The sequence below is a fragment of the Hypanus sabinus genome, chromosome 29 (assembly GCF_030144855.1).
Source record: "Hypanus sabinus isolate sHypSab1 chromosome 29, sHypSab1.hap1, whole genome shotgun sequence".
Lineage (NCBI taxonomy): Eukaryota > Metazoa > Chordata > Chondrichthyes > Myliobatiformes > Dasyatidae > Hypanus > Hypanus sabinus.
Window position 1 is genome coordinate 1,057,879 of NC_082734.1, and position 9,977 is coordinate 1,067,855.

The 9,977-nt window shown below is 44.1% G+C and overlaps 1 long non-coding RNA gene across 1 annotated transcript; it reads left to right on the plus strand.

Annotated features, from left to right (window-relative positions):
* Positions 1–129: 129 nt before the first annotated feature.
* On the plus strand, positions 130–6,695 carry LOC132382855 (uncharacterized). Its single transcript, XR_009508482.1, has 3 exons — positions 130–817; positions 1,865–1,992; positions 6,553–6,695. It is a non-coding gene; the product is annotated as an uncharacterized LOC132382855 (long non-coding RNA).
* The last annotated feature ends 3,282 nt before the right edge of the window (positions 6,696–9,977 follow it).

Consider the following 9,977-nt stretch of genomic DNA (forward strand, 5'->3'; position numbering starts at 1 on the left):
GCAGAGAGAAGAGAGATGTAGAGTGAATGGGGAAGAGAGGAAGAGAGAGTGAGAAGGGGAGAGAGTGAAGGGGGGGGGGTTACCTTGCTAATTCGCTTTTAACAAGAATTAAACATTATCAGTATGCTGCTGCATGCTTTAGGAATTTGCTGTGATGTGTTGTTGCATCTTGCAATAAAAGAATTATAAAGAATAAATAATTAGATAAAAATAAAGTTGGAGGGTACAAATATGGAATAAAATATACATAAACACCAGCCTCTATTTACAGTACAACCTAAGCATTTTAAAAATTGGTTTAACAGTTTGAGGGTCAGTGCAGTGCTGGCTAATATATAAGAAGGGTGGAGCTAACTGGAATGGTTGGTCAGATTAATTGCCTGGGGGAAGGTGCTTTTAAAATAGTGGGAAGGTTTTGATTTTTATTTAACCCTATAGCACTTTCCAGAGGGAGCTTTTGGAAAGGGAAGGTTGCTGTGTGGGTGGGAAGTGCCTGCAATGTGTCCCTTTGTCCTGGACACACACACTGGGCCGGGCTTGATGGCAGACCACAGACAGTGATCTATTCTGCTGACGTGATGCTTCTGTGTAGTTTCTGTATGCTGTGAGAGGATGCTGAACCAAACCCGAAGGAAATGGCTGATGTGAGGATGCTCTCTGTGATGGCAGTGTAGAATTGCACCAGTACGTTCTGGGGAACTTGGAGTTTTACCTGCTGCTGTAAAAAGAACATCGTCTGCCAAGCTTTTTTGTGAAGGAGATGTGGTTCTTCCTCCAAGTGGGAACAATGTTACCCGGGAACCCGAGCATTGAAATGGTAAAAACTCTAGATGATGAGTGGGTGGGGAACAGACACATTCCCCCTGAAATCGGTTTGCATCTCCAGTGTTTACAGAGCATTCATCTCCAAGCTGTTGTGATTTCTTTACTTCCTGCTGATATTGGATTTGTCTCCTCTGGTCATTAGTCCAATGACAGTGGTGATATCTGCACACTTTATCAGTTTAACCAGTGGATCACTGGAGATGCAGTCAGTGGTGCAGAGTCATAGAAAACTACAGCATAGAAGCAGGCTGTTCAGCCCATCTAATGCATACCATACTGTACTGCTTAAATTGCCTACTCTCATTGACCTGCATGGGACCATAACTTTCCATAGCCCTACCATTTATTTACCTGTCCAAACATCCCTTAAACATTGAAATCGAGCTCTTGTGCACTAATCCCATTGACCATTGCCCTCCCTACCCCTACCATTCATTTACCAATTCAAACTTCACTTAAATGTTGGAATCAAACTTTGCACGCACCACTTGTGCTGACAGCTCATTCCACACTCTCATGACCCTCTGAGTGAAGAAGTTTCCCCTCATGTTCTCCTTAAACTTTTCACCTTTCACCCTTAACACACAGCCTCTGGTTGTTGTCCCACCCAACTTCAGTGAAAAAAGCCTGCTTGCATTCACCCTATCTATACCCCTTATTATTGTGTATACCCCTATCAAATCTCCTCTCAATCTTCTACATTCCAAGGAATAACCTATTCAATCTTTCCTGATAACTCAAGTCCCCCAGACTCAGCAACACCTTTGTAAATTTTCTTTTTACTCTTTCAATGTTATTTACAGAAGTTACAGAACCTGGGCCTCTGTACCTCCTCTGCAATTAGATCCTTGACTTGCTAACTGGAAGATCACAATCTGTGTGGATTGGTGATAATATCTCCTCCTTGCTGACGATCAACACTGGTTCACCTCAAGGGTGTGTGCTTAGCGCACTACTCTACTCTATCTATACCCATCACTGTGTGGCTAGGCATAGCTCAAATATCAATATAAATTTGCTGATGGTACAACTGTTGTAGGTAGAATCTCAGATAGTGACAAGAGGGCGTACAGGAGCGAGATATGCCAATTGGTGGAGTGGTGTCACTGCAACGACCTGCACCCAACGTCAGTAAGACGAAAGAGCTGATTATGGACTTCAGGAAAGGTAAGATGAAGGAACACACACCAATCCTCAGAGAGGGATCAGAAGTGGGGAGAGTGAGCAGCTTCACGTTCCTGAGTGTCAAGATCTCTGAGGTCCTAACCTGGTCCCAACATATCGATGTAGTTATAAAGAAGGCAAGACAACATTTGTACTTCATTAGGAGTTTGAAGAGATTTGGCATGTCAACAAATACACTCATAAACTTCTATAGATGTTCCACGGAGAGCATTCTGACAGGCTGCATCACTGTTTGGTATGGGCGGGGGGCGGGGGGGAGACTACTGCACAGGACCGAAAGAATTTGCAGAGGGTTGTAAATCTAGTCAGCTCCATCTTGGGTACTAGCCTGCAAAGTATCCAGGACATCTTCAAGGAGCAGTATCTCAGAAAGGCAGCATCGATTATCGCATTACTGTGACATTCTGGTGCTGCTGTAATTTATTTTCTGCTACTTATCTATTTAATACTGTTTTTCTATTACTGTCTTGTTTTTATCTACCACTTTGTTTGATTGCCTGAGAGGAAGCCAAACAGAGTTTCATTGTACCTATGTATAATGACAATAAAGATCATTCAATTCAACTCACAGGACATGCCCTTTTTCCACTGTTACCATAGGATAGGAGGTACAGAAGCCTGAAGGCACACATTCAGCAATTCAGGAACAGCTTCTTCCCCTCTGCCGTCCGATTCCTGAATGGACTTTGAAGCTTCAGACACTACCTCATTTTTTAAATAAATATTATTTCTGTTTCTGCACAATTTTTTATCTATTCATTATACATATACTGTAAGTGATTTACTTTTTTATCAGTTTTTCTCTGCTAGATTATGTTTTGCATTGAACTGCTGCTGCTAAGTTAACAAATTTCATGTCACATGCCAGTGATAATAAACCTGATTCTGATTGTTTACATCTTTCCTGTAGGTAAGTGCCAAAACTCCACACAACACTCCAAATTTGGCCTCACTAATGTCTCATACAACCAACATAATATCCCATCTCCTGTACTCAATACATTGACCTATGAAGGCCAATGAGCCAAAAGCTCTCTTTACGACCCTATCTACCTGTGACGCCATTTTCAATGTATTATGGACCTCTATTCCCAGATCCCTTTGTTCTACCACACTCCTCAGTGCCCTACCATTCACTGTGCAAAACCTATCCTGGTTGGTCCTACTGAAGTGCAAAACCTCACACTTGTCTGCATTAAATTTCATCTGCCCTTTTCAGCCCATTTTTCCAACTGGTCCATATCGTACTACAAGCTGTGATAATCTTCCTCATTGTCCACTACACCCCCAATCTTGGTGTCATCTGCAAATTTACTGATCCAGTTATCCACGTTATCATCCAGATCATTGATATAGATGGTAAATAACAAAGGACCCAGCACTGATTCCTGCAGCACACCACTAGTCACAGGCCTCCAGTCAGAGACATGATCTACCACCATAAGGCATGCTGACTATCCTTAATCAGTCCATGTCTACCCAGTCCCTTAGAACACCTTCGAATTGCTTTCTCACAACTGGTATCACACTCACTGGCCTATAGCTTCCTGATTTACATCTGCAGCCTTTTTTTTAATACTGTGGAACAACGTGGAACGTGGCTACCCTCCAATCCTCTGGTACTTCTCCTCGCTAAGGAAGATTTAAATATATCTGCTAGGGTCCCAGCAATTTTGGCTCCACACATGGATTACCACTCTGATCTTCCAGAAGACCATATTTTGTCCCTTGCAATCCTTTTTCTCTTAAAAAATACCTTGAGATGTTGTGGTATGAAGTTCAGACCATTGTTAAATGCATCATCTGTAGACAAACTGCAGTGGACGTAGAACTTATGGATTATGAATTATAGTTATGGACATAGACTTGGCCACTTTGTTAGGTACGGCAGGAACAGGACATAACTAATAAATGTAACAAAATTAAAACCCTACAGGTAAAAAATCATTAGAAGGGAAAAGATGAAATATGAAAGCAAGCTAGCAAATATTATCAAAGTAGATATTAAAAGTTTATTCAAGTATCTTAAAAATAAAAGAGCACTGAGAGTGGATATAGGACTGCTAGAAAATGAGGCAGGAGAAATAATAAAGGGGGATGAGGAGATGGCTGATGAACTAAATGAGTAGCTTGCGTCAGTCTTCACTGTGGAAGACACCAGCAGTATGCCTGATGTGGTAGTGTGTGAAAGAAGGGAAATGGGTGCTGTTAGTTACTAGAGAGAAGATGCTCAAAAAGCTGAAAGACCTAAAGATACATAAGTCACCTGGACCAGAGGAGCTGCACCCTGGGTTCTGAAGAGGTAGCAATAGAGACTGTGGAGGCATTGGAAATGATCTTTCAAAAATCATTGGACTTTGACATGCTTCCAGAGGACTGTAAAATTGCAAATGTCACTCCACTCTTTAAGAAAGGAGGAAGGCAGCAGAAAGGAAATTATAGACCAATTAGCCTGACCTCAGTGGTTGGGAAGATGTTGGAGTCAATTGTTAAGGATGAGGTGATGGAGTACTTGGTGACACAGGACAAGATAGGACAAAGTCAGCGTAGTTTCCTTTTGGGAAAATCCTGCCAGACAAACCTGTTGGAATTATTTAAGGACATTACAAGTAGGATAGATAAAGGGGATGCAGTGGATGTTGTATATTTGGATTTTCAGAAGGCATTTGCCAAGGTGCCACACATGAGGCTGCTTACCAAGTTGAGAGCCCATGGTATTACAGAAAAGTCACTAACATGGTTAGGCCATTGGCTGATTGGTCAGAGGCAGTGAGTGGGAGTAAAAGGATCCTTTTCTGGTTGGCTGCCAGTGACTAGTGGTGTTCTGCAGGGGTTGGTGTTGGGACCACCTCTTTTTATGCTGTATATAAATGATCTAGATGAAGGAACAAATGGCTTTGTTGCCAAGTTTACAGATGATATAAAGAGTGGTGGAGGGGCAGGTAGTGTTGAGGAAACAGGTAGGATGCAGAAGGACTTAGACAGATTAGGAGAGTGGGCAAGAAAGTGGCAAAAGGAATACAATGTTGGACAATGCATGGTTATGCACTTCGGTAGTAGAAATAAATGTGTGGACTATTTTCTAAACAGGGAGAAAATCCAGGAATCTGAGATGCAGAGGGAGTTGGGAGTCCTTGTGCAGAACACCGTGAAGGTTAACTTGCAGGTTGAGTCGGTGGTGAGGAAGGCAAATGCATTGTTAGCATTCATCTCAAGAGGTCTAGAATACAAGAGCAGGGATGTGATGCTGGATCTTTATATGGCACTGGTGAGGCCTCACCTTGAGTATTGAGAACAATTTTGGGCCCCTCATCTTAGAAAGGATGTGCTGGCATTGGAAAGGGTCCAGAGGAGGTTCAGAAGGATGATTCCAGGAATGAAAGGGTTATCATACGTTTGATGGCTCTGGGTCTGTACTTGCTGGAATTCAGAAGGATGAGGGGTAATCTCGTTAAAACCTTTTGAACGTTGAAAGGCCTAGACAGAATAGATGTGGAAAAGATGTTTCCCATGTTGGGAGAGTCTAGGACAAGAGGGTACAGCCTCAGGATAGATGGGTACCCTTTCAAAACAGAGATGTGGAGAAATTTCTTCAGCCAAAAGGTGGTGAATTTGTGGAATTTTTTTGCCACGTACACCTGTGGAGGCCAGATCATTGGGTGTATTTAAGGCAGAGATTGATAGGTTCTTGATTGGACACAATATCAAAGGTTACAGGGAGAAGGCTGGGAACTGGGTCGAGGAGGAGATTAAAAAAAGTACCAGCCATGATTGAATGGTGGAGTAAAATCGATGGGCCAGATGGCCTAATTCTCCTCCTATATCTGATGGTCCAATAAAGTGGCCACTGAGTGTGTGTTAATCGTCTTCTTCAGCTGGTCATAAAAGCATATAGACATGGTCAAGAGGTTTAGTTGTTGTTCAGAAGAAACATCAGAATAGGAAAGAAATGTGATTTAAGTGACTTTAACTGTGGTATGATAGTTGGTGCCAGACAGGGTGGTTTGAGTATCTCAGAAACTGCTGATCTCCTGGGATTTTCACACACACCAGACCCTAGAATTTACAGAGAATGGTGTGAAAAACAAAAAACATCCAGTGAGCAGCAGTTCTGTGTGCAAAAATGCCTTGTTAGTGAGAGAGGTCAGAGGAAAATGGCCAGACTGGTTCAAGCTGACAGGAAGGTGACAGTAACTCAAATAACTACACGTTACAACAGTGGTGTGCAGAAGAGCATCTCTGAAAGCAGAACAGATTGAACCTTGAAATGGACAGGCTACCGCAGCAGAAGACCACACCTGGGTCTACCTAAAAAAGTGGCACTCAGTCAATACTTTTTACTGTAAATTATAGTATATTTGTATGTACTGCTGTCACAGAAGTAAGTTCATAACGTATCAGTGATAAGAAATCTGAATTTGAATCTCAACCCCCATCAATCCGTCCCCACTGATCCTTTCCTCCCTCCCTCTGTCCTAAATCCTACCCGTTATCCTTCCCTCTCTCCTTCCCCCCTCTCCCCTTCACACGTCTGACACACAGGTTTGAAGCCACACAAACTGAGGTCTGCCAGTCAGGGAGTTCATTATCCGGGAGACAATGGAAGAGCCAACCTGCACTGAACGGAGCGTTTTCCCCAGCTGTGCGGTATTGAAGGCACTCGAGAAATCAAAATAAAACTTGGTCCTCACAGGTTATCCAAATGGGAGTAGTCTCCATTGAGCAAGTAGATTACAGCAGCATCGACTGCAATGTTCCCTTGGTGGGCAAAGTGCAGGGGACTGAGGGCAGATCTGATAAAGGGGTCAGAAGTGAGCCAGGATCAACCTCTCGAGGGTCTTCCAGATGTGAGAGGTCAGGGCCACTGGATGGTTGTCATTCAAGACTTTCAGTAGACCCTTCTTGGGTAATGGGTCCACATGTGATGTTTTCCACACAGTCGGCAGTTCCAGTTGAGTCAGCAAATGCATTTCCCTTCGGAGCGAAGGAGGATGAGAATTGACTTGATAGGGGTATATACAGGCAGCCAGAGACTTTCTCCCAGGATAGAAATGGCCAATATCAGAGAACACAATTTAATGTCAGATGTCAGTTCTTTACAATTTGTGACAATCACAGACAAAGTTTTTCACTCATTCGGTACGTGTGACAATCACAAAGTCTCTCAACGCTGTCCTTAAGTGTGACAATCACAGACAAAGTTTCTCACTCCATAGGTACCTGTGACAATCACAAAGTCTCTCAACACCGTCCGTACATGTGACAATCACACAGTAACTCACTCCCTCGGTACGAGTGACAATCACAGACAAAGTCTCTCACTCCCTCGGTACCTGTGACAATCACAAAGTCTCACATTCCCTCGGTACGTAGTGACAATCACAAAGTCTCTCACTCCCTCGGTACGTGTGGCAATCACAAAGCCAGTCACTCCGTTGGTACGTGTGACAATCACAAAGTCTCTTATCTCCATCGGTATGTGTGACAATCACAAAGCCTGTCACTCCCTCAGTACGTGTGACAATCACAAAGTCTCTCACTCCCTCGGTACGTGTGGCAATCACAAAGCCAGTCACTTCCTCGGTATGTGTGACAATCACAAAGTCACTCACTCTCGGTACGGATGACAATCAGAATGTCTCTAACTCCCTCGGTACGAGTGACAATCACAGACAAAGTCTCTCACTCCTTCGGTACCTGTGACAATCACAAAGTCTCGCATTCCCTCGGTACGTAGTGACAATCACAAAGTCTCTCACTCCCTCGGTACTTGTGACAATCAAAAAGACTCTCATCTCCCTCAGTACGTGTGACAATCACAGACAAATTCTCTCCCTCCCTCCGTACATGTGACATTGACACAGAAAGTCTCTGACTCCCTCGATATGTGTGACAATCAGAAAGTCTCACACTCCCTCGGTACGTGTGATGATCACAAAGTCTCTCACTCCCCCGGTATGTGTGACAATCACAAAGTCTCTCACTCCCTCGATACGTGTGACAATCAGAAAGTCTCTCACTCCCTTGGTACGTGTGAGAATCACAAAGTCTCTCACTCCCTCGGCACGTATGACAATCACAGACAACGTCTCTCACTCCCTCAGTACGTGTGACAATCACAAAGTCTCTCACTCCCTCGGTATGTGTGACAATCATACAGAAAATCTCTCACTCCCTCGGTAGGTGTGACAATCACAGACAACTTCTCTCACTCCCACGGTACGTCTGAGAATCAGAAAGAAAGTCTCTCATTCCCTCGGTACGTGTGACAATCACAGACAAAGTCTCTCATCTCCCTCGGTATGAATGACAATCACAAACAAACTCTCTCACTCCCTCGGTACGTGTGACAATCACAGACAAAGTCTCTCATCTCCCTCGGTATGAATGACAATCACAAACAAACTCTCTCACTCCCGCGGTACGTATGACAATCACAAAGCCTGTCACTAGATCGGTAAGTGTGACAATCACAAAGCCTGTCACTCCCTCGGTATGTGTAACAATCACAAAGCCTGTCACTCCCTCGGTATGTGTAACAATCACAAAGTCTCTCCTCTCAGTCAGTACTTGTGACAATGATAATATCTCCAATTCCCTTTGAACGGATGACAATCAGAATGTCTCTAACTCCCTTGGAACGAGTGACAATCACAGACAAAGTCTCTCACTCCCTCGGTAAGTGTGACAATCACAAAGTCTCTCACTGCCTCGGTACGTGTGACAATCACAAAGTCTCTCACTTCCTCAGTACGTGTGATAGTCACAAAGTCTCTTACTCCCTTGGTACGTGTGAAAATCACAAAGCCTGTCACTCCCTCGGTAAGTGTGACAATCACAAAGTAACTCACTCCCTCGGTACGTGTGACAATCACAGCTAAAGTCTCTCACTCCCTCGGTACGTAGTGACAATCACAAAGTCTCTCACTCCATTGGTAGGTGTGACATTCACAGACAACTTCTTTCACTCCCACAGTACGTCTGAGAATCAGAAAGAAAGTCTCTCATTCCCTCGGTACGTGTGACAATCACAGACAAAGTCTCTCATCTCCCTCGGTATGTGTGACAATCACAGACAAACTCTCTCACTCCCTCGGTACATATGAAAATCTCAGAGTATCTCACTCCCTTGGTACGTGTGACAATCAGAAAGCCTGTCACTCCCTCGGTACGTGTGACAATCACAAAGCCTGTCACTCCGTTGGTACGTGTGACAATCACAAATTCTCTTATCTCCGTCGGTACGTGTGACAATCACAAAGCCTGTCACTCCCTCAGTACCTGTGGCAATCACAAAGCCAGTCACTTCCTCGGTACGTGTGACAATCACAAAGTAACTCACTCCCTCGGTACGTGTGACAATCACAGCCAAAATCTCTCACTCCCTCGGTACCTGTGACAATCACAAAGTCTCTCACTCCCTCAGTACGTGTGACAATCACAAAGTCTCTCACTCCCTCGGTACGTAGTGACAATCACAAAGTCTCTCACTCCATCGGTAGGTGTGACATTCACAGACAACTTCTTTCACTCCCACAGTACGTCTGAGAATCAGAAAGAAAGTCTCTCATCTCCCTCGGTATGTGTGACAATCACAGACAAACGCTCTCACTCCCTCGGTACGTATGAAAATCTCAGAGTATCTCACTCCCTCGGTACGTGTGACAATCAGAAAGCCTGTCACTAGATCGGTAAGTGTGACAATCACAAAGCCTGTCACTCCCTCGGTACGTGTGGCAATCACAAAGCCTGTCACTGCGTTGGTACGTGTGACAATCACAAAGTCTCTTATCTCCGTCGGTACGTGTGGCAATCACAAAGCCAGTCACTTCCTCGGTACGTAGTGACAATCACAAAGTCTCTCACTCCCTCGGTACTTGTGACAATCAAAAAGACTCTCATCTCCCTCAGTACGTGTGACAATCACAGACAAATTCTCTCCCTCCCTCAGTACATGTGACATTGAC